This window comes from Barbatula barbatula, assembly GCF_947034865.1.
Source record: "Barbatula barbatula genome assembly, chromosome: 3".
NCBI lineage: Eukaryota > Metazoa > Chordata > Actinopteri > Cypriniformes > Nemacheilidae > Barbatula > Barbatula barbatula.
The window spans coordinates 29,352,264-29,369,991 of NC_136764.1; positions in this window are offsets into that span (position 1 = coordinate 29,352,264).

A 17,728-nucleotide genomic window follows, 5' to 3' on the forward strand; every position below is an offset into this window, starting at 1 on the left:
AAACTGACATTCTCATTATCCACTGATGAACTTTGTCACAAAATGCAGTTCTCATCTCAGAAAGCTTGTTTCTGACATTCTAACAGCTCAATTGGAGCATTTTAGTAATGAACAGTGTTCTTAGTCAAAACTGACATTCTCATCATCCACTGATGAACTTTGTCACAAAATGCAGTTCTCAGCTCAGAAAGCTTGTTTCTGACATTCTAACAGCTCAATTGGAGCATTTTAGTAATGAACAGGGTTCTTTGTCAAAACTGACATTCTCATCATCCACTGATGAACTTTGTCACAAAATGCAGTTCTCAGCTCAGAAAGCTTGTTTCTGACATTCTAACAGCTCAATTGGAGCATTTTAGTAATGAACAGTGTTCTTAGTCAAAACTGACATTCTCATCATCCACTGATTCACTTTGTCACAAAATGCAGTTCTCAGCTCAGAAAGCTTGTTTCTGACATTCTAACAGCTCAATTAGAGCATTTTAGTAATGAACAGTGTTCTTTGTCAAAACTGACATTCTCATCATCCACTGATGAACTTTGTCACAAAATGCAGTTCTCAGCTCAGAAAGCTTGTTTCTGACATTCTAACAGCTCAATTGGAGCATTTTAGTAATGAACAGTGTTCTTAGTCAAAACTGACATTCTCATCATCCACTGATGAACTTTGTCACAAAATGCAGGTTTCAGCTCAGAAAGCTTATTTCTGACATTCTAACAGCTCAATTAGAGCATTTTAGTAATGAACAGTGTACTTAGTCAAACCTGACATTCTCATCATCCACTGATGAACTTTGTCACAAAATGCAGTTCTCAGCTCAGAAAGCTTGTTTCTGACATTCTAACAGCTCAATTGGAGCATTTTAGTAATGAACAGTGTTCTTAGTCAAAACTGACATTCTCATCATCCACTGATGAACTTTGTCACAAAATGCAGTTCTCAGCTCAGAAAGCTTGTTTCTGACATTCTAACAGCTCAATTAGAGCATTTTAGTAATGAACAGTGTTCTTAGTCAAAACTGACATTCTCATCATCCACTGATGAACTTTGTCACAAAATGCACTTCTCAGCTCAGAAAGCTTGTTTCTGACATTCTAACAGCTCAATTAGAGCATTTTAGTAATGAACAGTGTTCTTAGTCAAAACTGACATCCTCATCATCCACTGATTCACTTTGTCACAAAATGCAGTTCTCAGCTCAGAAAGCTTGTTTCTGACATTCTAACAGCTCAATTAGAGCATTTTAGTAATGAACAGTGTTCTTAGTCAAAACTGACATTCTCATCATCCACTGATGAACTTTGTCACAAAATGCACTTCTCAGCTCAGAAAGCTTGTTTCTGACATTCTAACAGGTCAATTAGAGCATTTTAGTAATGAACAGTGTTCTTTGTCAAATCTGACATTCTCATCATCCACTGATTCAATTTGTCACAAAATGCAGTTTTCAGCTCAGAAAGCTTGTTTATTACATTCTAACAGCTCAATTAGAGCATTTTAGTAATGAACCGTGTTCTTTGTCAAAACTGACATTCTCATCATCCAATGAATCACTTTGTCACACAATGCAGTTCTCAGCTCAGAAAGCTTGTTTCTGACATTCTAACAGCTCAATTGGAGCATTTTAGTAATAAACAGTGTTCTTAGTCAAAACTGACATTCTCATCATCCACTGATGAACTTTGTCACAAAATGCACTTCTCAGCTCAGAAAGCTTGTTTCTGACATTCTAACAGCTCAATTGGAGCATTTTAGTAATGAACAGTGTTCTTAGTCAAAACTGACATTCTCATCATCCACTGATGAACTTTGTCACAAAATGCAGTTCTCAGCTCAGAAAGCTTGTTTCTGACATTCTAACAGCTCAATTGGAGCATTTTAGTAATGAACAGTGTTCTTAGTCAAAACTGACATTCTCATCATCCACTGATGAACTTTGTCACAAAATGCAGTTCTCAGCTCAGAACGCTTGTTTCTGACATTCTAACAGCTCAATTGGAGCATTTTAGTAATGAACAGGGTTCTTTGTCAAAACTGACATTCTCATCATCCACTGATGAACTTTGTCACAAAATGCAGTTCTCATCTCAGAAAGCTTGTTTCTGACATTCTAACAGCTCAATTGGAGCATTTTAGTAATGAACAGTGTTCTTAGTCAAAACTGACATTCTCATCATCCACTGATGAACTTTGTCACAAAATGCAGTTCTCAGCTCAGAAAGCTTGTTTCTGACATTCTAACAGCTCAATTAGAGCATTTTAGTAATGAACAGTGTTCTTTGTCAAAACTGACATTCTCATCATCCACTGATGAACTTTGTCACAAAATGCAGTTCTCAGCTCAGAAAGCTTGTTTCTGACATTCTAACAGCTCAATTGGAGCATTTTAGTAATGAACAGTGTTCTTAGTCAAAACTGACATTCTCATCATCCACTGATGAACTTTGTCACAAAATGCAGGTTTCAGCTCAGAAAGCTTATTTCTGACATTCTAACAGCTCAATTGGAGCATTTTAGTAATGAACAGTGTTCTTTGTCAAAACTGGCATTCTCATCATCCACTGATTCAATTTGTCACAAAATGCAGTTTTCAGCTCAGAAAGCTTGTTTCTGACATTCTAACAGCTCAATTGGAGCATTTTAGTAATGAACAGTGTTCTTTGTCAAAACTGACATTCTCATCATCCACTGATGAACTTTGTCACAAAATGCACTTCTCAGCTCAGAAAGCTTGTTTCTGACATTCTAACAGCTCAATTAGAGCATTTTAGTAATGAACAGTGTTCTTTGTCAAAACTGACATTCTCATCATCCACTGATGAACTTTGTCACAAAATGCAGTTCTCAGCTCAGAAAGCTTGTTTCTGACATTCTAACAGCTCAATTGGAGCATTTTAGTAATGAACAGTGTTCTTAGTCAAAACTGACATTCTCATCATCCACTGATGAACTTTGTCACAAAATGCAGTTCTCAGCTCAGAAAGCTTGTTTCTGACATTCTAACAGCTCAATTAGAGCATTTTCGTAATGAACAGTGTTCTTTGTCAAAACTGACATTCTCATCATCCACTGATGAACTTTGTCACAAAATGCAGTTCTCAGCTCAGAAAGCTTGTTTCTGACATTCTAACAGCTCAATTGGAGCATTATAGTAATGAACAGTGTTCTTAGTCAAAACTGACATTCTCATCATCCACTGATTCACTTTGTCACAAAATGCAGTTCTCAGCTCAGAAAGCTTGTTTCTGACATTCTAACAGCTCAATTAGAGCATTTTAGTAATGAACAGTGTTCTTTGTCAAAACTGACATTCTCATCATCCACTGATGAACTTTGTCACAAAATGCAGTTCTCAGCTCAGAAAGCTTGTTTCTGACATTCTAACAGGTCAATTAGAGCATTTTAGTAATGAACAGTGTTCTTTGTCAAAACTGACATTCTCATCATCCACTGATTCAATTTGTCACAAAATGCAGTTTTCAGCTCAGAAAGCTTGTTTATTACATTCTAACAGCTCAATTAGAGCATTTTAGTAATGAACAGTGTTCTTTGTCAAAACTGACATTCTCATCATCCACTGATGAACTTTGTCACAAAATGCAGTTCTCAGCTCAGAAAGCTTGTTTCTGACATTCTAACAGCTCAATTAGAGCATTTTAGTAATGAACAGTGTTCTTTGTCAAAACTGACATTCTCATCATCCACTGATGAACTTTGTCACAAAATGCACTTCTCAGCTCAGAAAGCTTGTTTCTGACATTCTAACAGCTCAATTGGAGCATTTTAGTAATGAACAGTGTTCTTAGTCAAAACTGACATTCTCATCATCCACTGATGAACTTTGTCACAAAATGCAGTTCTCAGCTCAGAACGCTTGTTTCTGACATTCTAACAGCTCAATTGGAGCATTTTAGTAATGAACAGTGTTCTTTGTCAAAACTGACATTCTCATTATCCACTGATGAACTTTGTCACAAAATGCAGTTCTCATCTCAGAAAGCTTGTTTCTGACATTCTAACAGCTCAATTGGAGCATTTTAGTAATGAACAGTGTTCTTAGTCAAAACTGACATTCTCATCATCCACTGATGAACTTTGTCACAAAATGCAGTTCTCAGCTCAGAAAGCTTGTTTCTGACATTCTAACAGCTCAATTGGAGCATTTTAGTAATGAACAGGGTTCTTTGTCAAAACTGACATTCTCATCATCCACTGATGAACTTTGTCACAAAATGCAGTTCTCAGCTCAGAAAGCTTGTTTCTGACATTCTAACAGCTCAATTGGAGCATTTTAGTAATGAACAGTGTTCTTAGTCAAAACTGACATTCTCATCATCCACTGATGAACTTTGTCACAAAATGCAGTTCTCAGCTCAGAAAGCTTGTTTCTGACATTCTAACAGCTCAATTGGAGCATTTTAGTAATGAACAGGGTTCTTTGTCAAAACTGACATTCTCATCATCCACTGATGAACTTTGTCACAAAATGCAGTTTTCAGCTCAGAAAGCTTATTTCTGACATTCTAAAAGCTCAATTAGAGCATTTTAGTAATGAACAGTGTACTTAGTCAAAACTGACATTCTCATCATCCACTGATGAACTTTGTCACAAAATGCAGTTCTCAGCTCAGAAAGCTTGTTTCTGACATTCTAACAGCTCAATTGGAGCATTTTAGTAATGAACAGTGTTCTTAGTCAAAACTGACATTCTCATCATCCACTGATGAACTTTGTCACAAAATGCAGTTCTCAGCTCAGAAAGCTTGTTTCTGACATTCTAACAGCTCAATTAGAGCATTTTAGTAATGAACAGTGTTCTTTGTCAAAACTGACATTCTCATCATCCACTGATGAACTTTGTCACAAAATGCACTTCTCAGCTCAGAAAGCTTGTTTCTGACATTCTAACAGCTCAATTGGAGCATTTTAGTAATGAACAGTGTTCTTAGTCAAAACTGACATTCTCATCATCCACTGATTCACTTTGTCACAAAATGCAGTTCTCAGCTCAGAAAGCTTGTTTCTGACATTCTAACAGCTCAATTAGAGCATTTTAGTAATGAACAGTGTTCTTTGTCAAAACTGACATTCTCATCATCCACTGATTCAATTTGTCACAAAATGCAGATTTCAGCTCAGAAAGCTTATTTCTGACATTCTAACAGCTCAATTAGAGCATTTTAGTAATGAACAGTGTACTTAGTCAAAACTGACATTCTCATCATCCACTGATGAACTTTGTCACAAAATGCAGTTCTCAGCTCAGAAAGCTTGTTTCTGACATTCTAACAGCTCAATTGGAGCATTTTAGTAATGAACAGTGTTCTTAGTCAAAACTGACATTCTCATCATCCACTGATGAACTTTGTCACAAAATGCAGTTCTCAGCTCAGAACGCTTGTTTCTGACATTCTAACAGCTCAATTGGAGCATTTTAGTAATGAACAGGGTTCTTTGTCAAAACTGACATTCTCATCATCCACTGATGAACTTTGTCACAAAATGCAGTTCTCATCTCAGAAAGCTTGTTTCTGACATTCTAACAGCTCAATTGGAGCATTTTAGTAATGAACAGTGTTCTTAGTCAAAACTGACATTCTCATCATCCACTGATGAACTTTGTCACAAAATGCAGTTCTCAGCTCAGAAAGCTTGTTTCTGACATTCTAACAGCTCAATTAGAGCATTTTAGTAATGAACAGTGTTCTTTGTCAAAACTGACATTCTCATCATCCACTGATGAACTTTGTCACAAAATGCAGTTCTCAGCTCAGAAAGCTTGTTTCTGACATTCTAACAGCTCAATTGGAGCATTTTAGTAATGAACAGTGTTCTTAGTCAAAACTGACATTCTCATCATCCACTGATTAACTTTGTCAAAAAATGCAGTTCTCAGCTCAGAAAGCTTGTTTCTGACATTCTAACAGCTCAATTAGAGCATTTTAGTAATGAACAGTGTTCTTTGTCAAAACTGACATTCTCATCATCCACTGATGAACTTTGTCACAAAATGCAGTTCTCAGCTCAGAAAGCTTGTTTCTGACATTCTAACAGCTCAATTGGAGCATTTTAGTAATGAACAGTGTTCTTAGTCAAAACTGACATTCTCATCATCCACTGATTCAATTTGTCACAAAATGCAGGTTTCAGCTCAGAAAGCTTATTTCTGACATTCTAACAGCTCAATTAGAGCATTTTAGTAATGAACAGTGTTCTTTGTCAAAACTGACATTCTCATCATCCACTGATGAACTTTGTCACAAAATGCAGTTCTCAGCTCAGAAAGCTTGTTTCTGACATTCTAACAGGTCAATTAGAGCATTTTAGTAATGAACAGTGTTCTTTGTCAAAACTGACATTCTCATCATCCACTGATGAACTTTGTCACAAAATGCACTTCTCAGCTCAGAAAGCTTGTTTCTGACATTCTAACAGCTCAATTGGAGCATTTTAGTAATGAACAGTGTTCTTAGTCAAAACTGACATTCTCATCATCCACTGATTCACTTTGTCACAAAATGCAGTTCTCAGCTCAGAAAGCTTGTTTCTGACATTCTAACAGCTCAATTAGAGCATTTTAGTAATGAACAGTGTTCTTTGTCAAAACTGACATTCTCATCATCCACTGATTCAATTTGTCACAAAATGCAGATTTCAGCTCAGAAAGCTTATTTCTGACATTCTAACAGCTCAATTAGAGCATTTTAGTAATGAACAGTGTACTTAGTCAAAACTGACATTCTCATCATCCACTGATGAACTTTGTCACAAAATGCAGTTCTCAGCTCAGAAAGCTTGTTTCTGACATTCTAACAGCTCAATTGGAGCATTTTAGTAATGAACAGTGTTCTTAGTCAAAACCGACATTCTCATCATCCACTGATGAACTTTGTCACAAAATGCAGTTCTCAGCTCAGAACGCTTGTTTCTGACATTCTAACAGCTCAATTGGAGCATTTTAGTAATGAACAGGGTTCTTTGTCAAAACTGACATTCTCATCATCCACTGATGAACTTTGTCACAAAATGCAGTTCTCATCTCAGAAAGCTTGTTTCTGACATTCTAACAGCTCAATTGGAGCATTTTAGTAATGAACAGTGTTCTTAGTCAAAACTGACATTCTCATCATCCACTGATGAACTTTGTCACAAAATGCAGTTCTCAGCTCAGAAAGCTTGTTTCTGACATTCTAACAGCTCAATTAGAGCATTTTAGTAATGAACAGTGTTCTTTGTCAAAACTGACATTCTCATCATCCACTGATGAACTTTGTCACAAAATGCAGTTCTCAGCTCAGAAAGCTTGTTTCTGACATTCTAACAGCTCAATTGGAGCATTTTAGTAATGAACAGTGTTCTTAGTCAAAACTGACATTCTCATCATCCACTGATGAACTTTGTCAAAAAATGCAGCTCTCAGCTCAGAAAGCTTGTTTCTGACATTCTAACAGCTCAATTAGAGCATTTTAGTAATGAACAGTGTTCTTTGTCAAAACTGACATTCTCATCATCCACTGATGAACTTTGTCACAAAATGCAGTTCTCAGCTCAGAAAGCTTGTTTCTGACATTCTAACAGCTCAATTGGAGCATTTTAGTAATGAACAGTGTTCTTAGTCAAAACTGACATTCTCATCATCCACTGATGAACTTTGTCACAAAATGCAGTTCTCAGCTCAGAAAGCTTGTTTCTGACATTCTAACAGCTCAATTGGAGCATTTTAGTAATGAACAGTGTTCTTAGTCAAAACTGACATTCTCATCATCCACTGATGAACTTTGTCAAAAAATGCAGCTCTCAGCTCAGAAAGCTTGTTTCTGACATTCTAACAGCTCAATTAGAGCATTTTAGTAATGAACAGTGTTCTTAGTCAAAACTGACATTCTCATCATCCACTGATTCAATTTGTCACAAAATGCAGGTTTTAGCTCAGAAAGCTTATTTCTGACATTCTAACAGCTCAATTAGAGCATTTTAGTAATGAACAGTGTACTTAGTCAAAACTGACATTCTCATCATCCACTGATGAACTTTGTCACAAAATGCAGTTCTCAGCTCAGAAAGCTTGTTTCTGACATTCTAACAGCTCAATTGGAGCATTTTAGTAATGAACAGTGTTCTTAGTCAAAACTGACATTCTCATCATCCACTGATGAACTTTGTCAAAAAATGCAGTTCTCAGCTCAGAAAGCTTGTTTCTGACATTCTAACATCTCAATTAGAGCATTTTAGTAATGAACAGTGTTCTTTGTCAAAACTGACATTCTCATCATCCAATGATGAACTTTGTCACAAAATGCAGTTCTCAGCTCAGAAAGCTTGTTTCTGACATTCTAACAGCTCAATTGGAGCATTTTAGTAATGAACAGTGTTCTTAGTCAAAACTGACATTCTCATCATCCACTGATTCAATTTGTCACAAAATGCAGGTTTCAGCTCAGAAAGCTTATTTCTGACATTCTAACAGCTCAATTAGAGCATTTTAGTAATGAACAGTGTTCTTTGTCAAAACTGACATTCTCATCATCCACTGATGAACTTTGTCACAAAATGCACTTCTCAGCTCAGAAAGCTTGTTTCTGACATTCTAACAGCTCAATTGGAGCATTTTAGTAATGAACAGTGTTCTTAGTCAAAACTGACATTCTCATCATCCACTGATTCACTTTGTCACAAAATGCAGTTCTCAGCTCAGAAAGCTTGTTTCTGACATTCTAACAGCTCAATTAGAGCATTTTAGTAATGAACAGTGTTCTTTGTCAAAACTGACATTCTCATCATCCACTGATTCAATTTGTCACAAAATGCAGATTTCAGCTCAGAAAGCTTATTTCTGACATTCTAACAGCTCAATTAGAGCATTTTAGTAATGAACAGTGTACTTAGTCAAAACTGACATTCTCATCATCCACTGATGAACTTTGTCACAAAATGCAGTTCTCAGCTCAGAAAGCTTGTTTCTGACATTCTAACAGCTCAATTGGAGCATTTTAGTAATGAACAGTGTTCTTAGTCAAAACTGACATTCTCATCATCCACTGATGAACTTTGTCACAAAATGCAGTTCTCAGCTCAGAACGCTTGTTTCTGACATTCTAACAGCTCAATTGGAGCATTTTAGTAATGAACAGGGTTCTTTGTCAAAACTGACATTCTCATCATCCACTGATGAACTTTGTCACAAAATGCAGTTCTCATCTCAGAAAGCTTGTTTCTGACATTCTAACAGCTCAATTGGAGCCTTTTAGTAATGAACAGTGTTCTTAGTCAAAACTGACATTCTCATCATCCACTGATGAACTTTGTCACAAAATGCAGTTCTCAGCTCAGAAAGCTTGTTTCTGACATTCTAACAGCTCAATTAGAGCATTTTAGTAATGAACAGTGTTCTTTGTCAAAACTGACATTCTCATCATCCACTGATGAACTTTGTCACAAAATGCAGTTCTCAGCTCAGAAAGCTTGTTTCTGACATTCTAACAGCTCAATTGGAGCATTTTAGTAATGAACAGTGTTCTTAGTCAAAACTGACATTCTCATCATCCACTGATGAACTTTGTCAAAAAATGCAGCTCTCAGCTCAGAAAGCTTGTTTCTGACATTCTAACAGCTCAATTAGAGCATTTTAGTAATGAACAGTGTACTTAGTCAAAACTGACATTCTCATCATCCACTGATGAACTTTGTCACAAAATGCAGTTCTCAGCTCAGAAAGCTTGTTTCTGACATTCTAACAGCTCAATTAGAGCATTTTAGTAATGAACAGGGTTCTTTGTCAAAACTGACATTCTCATCATCCACTGATGAACTTTGTCACAAAATGCAGTTCTCAGCTCAGAAAGCTTGTTTCTGACATTCTAACAGCTCAATTGGAGCATTTTAGTAATGAACAGTGTTCTTAGTCAAAACTGACATTCTCATCATCCACTGATTCAATTTGTCACAAAATGCAGGTTTCAGCTCAGAAAGCTTATTTCTGACATTCTAACAGCTCAATTAGAGCATTTTAGTAATGAACAGTGTACTTAGTCAAAACTGACATTCTCATCATCCACTGATGAACTTTGTCACAAAATGCAGTTCTCAGCTCAGAAAGCTTGTTTCTGACATTCTAACAGCTCAATTGGAGCATTTTAGTAATGAACAGTGTTCTTAGTCAAAACTGACATTCTCATCATCCACTGATGAACTTTGTCACAAAATAAAGTTCTCAGCTCAGAAAGCTTGTTTCTGACATTCTAACAGCTCAATTAGAGCATTTTAGTAATGAACAGTGTTCTTTGTCAAAACTGACATTCTCATCATCCACTGATGAACTTTGTCACAAAATGCACTTCTCAGCTCAGAAAGCTTGTTTCTGACATTCTAACAGCTCAATTGGAGCATTTTAGTAATGAACAGTGTTCTTAGTCAAAACTGACATTCTCATCATCCACTGATTCACTTTGTCACAAAATGCAGTTCTCAGCTCAGAAAGCTTGTTTCTGACATTCTAACAGCTCAATTAGAGCATTTTAGTAATGAACAGTGTTCTTTGTCAAAACTGACATTCTCATCATCCACTGATTCAATTTGTCACAAAATGCAGATTTCAGCTCAGAAAGCTTATTTCTGACATTCTAACAGCTCAATTAGAGCATTTTAGTAATGAACAGTGTACTTAGTCAAAACTGACATTCTCATCATCCACTGATGAACTTTGTCACAAAATGCAGTTCTCAGCTCAGAAAGCTTGTTTCTGACATTCTAACAGCTCAATTGGAGCATTTTAGTAATGAACAGTGTTCTTAGTCAAAACTGACATTCTCATCATCCACTGATGAACTTTGTCACAAAATGCAGTTCTCAGCTCAGAACGCTTGTTTCTGACATTCTAACAGCTCAATTGGAGCATTTTAGTAATGAACAGGGTTCTTTGTCAAAACTGACATTCTCATCATCCACTGATGAACTTTGTCACAAAATGCAGTTCTCATCTCAGAAAGCTTGTTTCTGACATTCTAACAGCTCAATTGGAGCATTTTAGTAATGAACAGTGTTCTTAGTCAAAACTGACATTCTCATCATCCACTGATGAACTTTGTCACAAAATGCAGTTCTCAGCTCAGAAAGCTTGTTTCTGACATTCTAACAGCTCAATTAGAGCATTTTAGTAATGAACAGTGTTCTTTGTCAAAACTGACATTCTCATCATCCACTGATGAACTTTGTCACAAAATGCAGTTCTCAGCTCAGAAAGCTTGTTTCTGACATTCTAACAGCTCAATTGGAGCATTTTAGTAATGAACAGTGTTCTTAGTCAAAACTGACATTCTCATCATCCACTGATGAACTTTGTCAAAAAATGCAGTTCTCAGCTCAGAAAGCTTGTTTCTGACATTCTAACAGCTCAATTAGACCATTTTAGTAATGAACAGTGTTCTTTGTCAAAACTGACATTCTCATCATCCACTGATGAACTTTGTCACAAAATGCAGTTCTCAGCTCAGAAAGCTTGTTTCTGACATTCTAACAGCTCAATTGGAGCATTTTAGTAATGAACAGTGTTCTTAGTCAAAACTGACATTCTCATCATCCACTGATTCAATTTGTCACAAAATGCAGGTTTCAGCTCAGAAAGCTTATTTCTGACATTCTAACAGCTCAATTAGAGCATTTTAGTAATGAACAGTGTTCTTTGTCAAAACTGACATTCTCATCATCCACTGATGAACTTTGTCACAAAATGCAGTTCTCAGATCAGAAAGCTTGTTTCTGACATTCTAACAGGTCAATTAGAGCATTTTAGTAATGAACAGTGTTCTTTGTCAAAACTGACATTCTCATCATCCACTGATGAACTTTGTCACAAAATGCACTTCTCAGCTCAGAAAGCTTGTTTCTGACATTCTAACAGCTCAATTGGAGCATTTTAGTAATGAACAGTGTTCTTAGTCAAAACTGACATTCTCATCATCCACTGATTCACTTTGTCACAAAATGCAGTTCTCAGCTCAGAAAGCTTGTTTCTGACATTCTAACAGCTCAATTAGAGCATTTTAGTAATGAACAGTGTTCTTTGTCAAAACTGACATTCTCATCATCCACTGATGAACTTTGTCACAAAATGCACTTCTCAGCTCAGAAAGCTTGTTTCTGACATTCTAACAGCTCAATTGGAGCATTTTAGTAATGAACAGTGTTCATAGTCAAAACTGACATTCTCATCATCCACTGATTCACTTTGTCACAAAATGCAGTTCTCAGCTCAGAAAGCTTGTTTCTGACATTCTAACAGCTCAATTAGAGCATTTTAGTAATGAACAGTGTTCTTTGTCAAAACTGACATTCTCATCATCCACTGATGAACTTTGTCACAAAATGCAGTTCTCAGCTCAGAAAGCTTGTTTCTGACATTCTAACAGCTCAATTGGAGCATTTTAGTAATGAACAGTGTTCTTTGTCAAAACTGACATTCTCATCATCCACTGATGAACTTTGTCACAAAATGCAGTTCTCAGCTCAGAAAGCTTGTTTCTGACATTCTAACAGCTCAATTGGAGCATTTTAGTAATGAACAGTGTTCTTTGTCAAAACTGACATTCTCATCATCCACTGATGAACTTTGTCACAAAATGCACTTCTCAGCTCAGAAAGCTTGTTTCTGACATTCTAACAGCTCAATTGGAGCATTTTAGTAATGAACAGTGTTCTTAGTCAAAACTGACATTCTCATCATCCACTGATTCACTTTGTCACAAAATGCAGTTCTCAGCTCAGAAAGCTTGTTTCTGACATTCTAACAGCTCAATTAGAGCATTTTAGTAATGAACAGTGTTCTTTGTCAAAACTGACATTCTCATCATCCACTGATGAACTTTGTCACAAAATGCAGTTCTCAGCTCAGAAAGCTTGTTTCTGACATTCTAACAGGTCAATTAGAGCATTTTAGTAATGAACAGTGTTCTTTGTCAAAACTGACATTCTCATCATCCACTGATGAACTTTGTCACAAAATGCAGTTCTCAGCTCAGAAAGCTTGTTTCTGACATTCTAACAGCTCAATTGGAGCATTTTAGTAATGAACAGTGTTATTTGTCAAAACTGACATTCTCATCATCCACTGATGAACTTTGTCACAAAATGCAGTTCTCAGCTCAGAAAGCTTGTTTCTGACATTCTAACAGCTCAATTAGAGCATTTTAGTAATGAACAGTGTTCTTTGTCAAAAATGACATTCTCATCATCCACTGATGAACTTTGTCACAAAATGCAGTTCTCAGCTCAGAAAGCTTGTTTCTGACATTCTAACAGCTCAATTGGAGCATTTTAGTAATGAACAGTGTTCTTAGTCAAAACTGACATTCTCATCATCCACTGATGAACTTTGTCACAAAATGCAGTTCTCAGCTCAGAAAGCTTGTTTCTGACATTCTAACAGCTCAATTGGAGCATTTTAGTAATGAACAGTGTTCTTAGTCAAAACTGACATTCTCATCATCCACTTATTCACTTTGTCACAAAATGCAGTTCTCAGCTCAGAAAGCTTGTTTCTGACATTCTAACAGCTCAATTAGAGCATTTTAGTAATGAACAGTGTTCTTTGTCAAAACTGACATTCTCATCATCCACTGATGAACTTTGTCACAAAATGCACTTCTCAGCTCAGAAAGCTTGTTTCTGACATTCTAACAGCTCAATTGGAGCATTTTAGTAATGAACAGTGTTCTTAGTCAAAACTGACATTCTCATCATCCACTGATTCACTTTGTCACAAAATGCAGTTCTCAGCTCAGAAAGCTTGTTTCTGACATTCTAACAGCTCAATTAGAGCATTTTAGTAATGAACAGTGTTCTTTGTCAAAACTGACATTCTCATCATCCACTGATGAACTTTGTCACAAAATGCAGTTCTCAGCTCAGAAAGCTTGTTTCTGACATTCTAACAGCTCAATTGGAGCATTTTAGTAATGAACAGTGTTCTTTGTCAAAACTGACATTCTCATCATCCACTGATGAAATTTGTCACAAAATGCAGTTCTCAGCTCAGAAAAATTGTTTCTGACATTCTAACAGCTCAATTGGAGCATTTTAGTAATGAACAGTGTTCTTTGTCAAAACTGACATTCTCATCATCCACTGATGAACTTTGTCACAAAATGCATTTGTCAGCTCAGAAAGCTTGTTTCTGACATTCTAACAGCTCAATTAGAGCATTTTAGTAATGAACAGTGTTCTTTGTCAAAACTGACATTCTCATCATCCACTGATTCACTTTGTCACAAAATGCAGTTCTCAGCTCAGAAAGCTTGTTTCTGACATTCTAACAGCTCAATTAGAGCATTTTAGTAATGAACAGTGTTCTTAGTCAAAACTGACATTCTCATCATCCACTGATGAACTTTGTCAAAAAATGCAGTTCTCAGCTCAGAAAGCTTGTTTCTGACATTCTAACAGCTCAATTGGAGCATTTTAGTAATGAACAGTGTTCTTTGTCAAAACTGACATTCTCATCATCCACTGATGAACTTTGTCACAAAATGCACTTCTCAGCTCAGAAAGCTTGTTTCTGACATTCTAACAGCTCAATTAGAGCATTTTAGTAATGAACAGTGTTCTTTGTCAAAACTGACATTCTCATCATCCACTGATGAACTTTGTCACAAAATGCAGTTCTCAGCTCAGAAAGCTTGTTTCTGACATTCTAACAGCTCAATTAGAGCATTTTAGTAATGAACAGTGTTCTTTGTCAAAAATGACATTCTCATCATCCACTGATGAACTTTGTCACAAAATGCAGTTCTCAGCTCAGAAAGCTTGTTTCTGACATTCTAACAGCTCAATTGGAGCATTTTAGTAATGAACAGTGTTCTTAGTCAAAACTGACATTCTCATCATCCACTGATGAACTTTGTCACAAAATGCAGTTCTCAGCTCAGAAAGCTTGTTTCTGACATTCTAACAGCTCAATTGGAGCATTTTAGTAATGAACAGTGTTCTTAGTCAAAACTGACATTCTCATCATCCACTTATTCACTTTGTCACAAAATGCAGTTCTCAGCTCAGAAAGCTTGTTTCTGACATTCTAACAGCTCAATTAGAGCATTTTAGTAATGAACAGTGTTCTTTGTCAAAACTGACATTCTCATCATCCACTGATGAACTTTGTCACAAAATGCACTTCTCAGCTCAGAAAGCTTGTTTCTGACATTCTAACAGCTCAATTGGAGCATTTTAGTAATGAACAGTGTTCTTAGTCAAAACTGACATTCTCATCATCCACTGATTCACTTTGTCACAAAATGCAGTTCTCAGCTCAGAAAGCTTGTTTCTGACATTCTAACAGCTCAATTAGAGCATTTTAGTAATGAACAGTGTTCTTTGTCAAAACTGACATTCTCATCATCCACTGATGAACTTTGTCACAAAATGCAGTTCTCAGCTCAGAAAGCTTGTTTCTGACATTCTAACAGCTCAATTGGAGCATTTTAGTAATGAACAGTGTTCTTTGTCAAAACTGACATTCTCATCATCCACTGATGAACTTTGTCACAAAATGCAGTTCTCAGCTCAGAAAAATTGTTTCTGACATTCTAACAGCTCAATTGGAGCATTTTAGTAATGAACAGTGTTCTTTGTCAAAACTGACATTCTCATCATCCACTGATGAACTTTGTCACAAAATGCATTTGTCAGCTCAGAAAGCTTGTTTCTGACATTCTAACAGCTCAATTAGAGCATTTTAGTAATGAACAGTGTTCTTTGTCAAAACTGACATTCTCATCATCCACTGATTCACTTTGTCACAAAATGCAGTTCTCAGCTCAGAAAGCTTGTTTCTGACATTCTAACAGCTCAATTAGAGCATTTTAGTAATGAACAGTGTTCTTAGTCAAAACTGACATTCTCATCATCCACTGATGAACTTTGTCACAAAATGCATTTGTCAGCTCAGAAAGCTTGTTTCTGACATTCAAACAGCTCAATTAGAGCATTTTAGTAATGAACAGTGTTCTTTGTCAAAACTGACATTCTCATCATCCACTGATGAACTTTGTCACAAAATGCACTTCTCAGCTCAGAAAGCTTGTTTCTGACATTCTAACAGCTCAATTAGAGCATTTTAGTAATGAACAGTGTTCTTTGTCAAAACTGACATTCTCATCATCCACTGATGAACTTTGTCACAAAATGCACTTCTCAGCTCAGAAAGCTTGTTTCTGACATTCTAACAGCTCAATTGGAGCATTTTAGTAATGAACAGTGTTCTTAGTCAAAACTGACATTCTCATCATCCACTGATTCACTTTGTCACAAAATGCAGTTCTCAGCTCAGAAAGCTTGTTTCTGACATTCTAACAGCTCAATTAGAGCATTTTAGTAATGAACAGTGTTCTTTGTCAAAACTGACATTCTCATCATCCACTGATGCACTTTGTCACAAAATGCAGTTTTCAGCTCAGAAAGCTTGTAACTGACATTCTAACAGCTCAACTAGAGCATTTCAGTAATGAACTGTGTTCTTTGTCAAAACTGACATTCTCATCATCCACTGATGAACTTTGTCACAAAATGCACTTCTCAGCTCAGAAAGCTTGTTTCTGACATTCTAACAGCTCAATTGGAGCATTTTAGTAATGAACAGTGTTCTTAGTCAAAACTGACATTCTCATCATCCACTGAGTCACTTTGTCACAAAATGCAGTTCTCAGCTCAGAAAGCTTGTTTCTGACATTCTAACAGCTCAATTGGAGCATTTTAGTAATGAACAGTGTTCTTTGTCAAAACTGACATTCTCATCATCCACTGATGAACTTTGTCACAAAATGCATTTGTCAGCTCAGAAAGCTTGTTTCTGACATTCTAACAGCTCAATTAGAGCATTTTAGTAATGAACAGTGTTCTTTGTCAAAACTGACATTCTCATCATCCACTGATGAACTTTGTCACAAAATGCACTTCTCAGCTCAGAAAGCTTGTTTCTGACATTCTAACAGCTCAATTGGAGCATTTTAGTAATGAACAGTGTTCTTAGTCAAAACTGACATTCTCATCATCCACTGATTCACTTTGTCACAAAATGCAGTTCTCAGCTCAGAAAGCTTGTTTCTGACATTCTAACAGCTCAATTAGAGCATTTTAGTAATGAACAGTGTTCTTTGTCAAAACTGACATTCTCATCATCCACTGATTCAATTTGTCACAAAATGCAGGTTTCAGCTCAGAAAGCTTATTTCTGACATTCTAACAGCTCAATTAGAGCATTTTAGTAATGAACAGTGTACTTAGTCAAAACTGACATTCTCATCATCCACTGATGAACTTTGTCACAAAATGCAGTTCTCAGCTCAGAAAGCTTGTTTCTGACATTCTAACAGCTCAATTGGAGCATTTTAGTAATGAACAGTGTTCTTAGTCAAAACTGACATTCTCATCATCCACTGATGAACTTTGTCACAAAATGCAGTTCTCAGCTCAGAAAGCTTGTTTCTGACATTCTAACAGCTCAATTAGAGCATTTTAGTAATGAACAGTGTTCTTAGTCAAAATTGACATTCTCATCATCCACTGATGAACTTTGTCACAAAATGCACTTCTCAGCTCAGAAAGCTTGTTTCTGACATTCTAACAGCTCAATTGGAGCATTTTAGTAATGAACAGTGTTCTTAGTCAAAACTGACATTCTCATCATCCACTGATTCACTTTGTCACAAAATGCAGTTCTCAGCTCAGAAAGCTTGTTTCTGA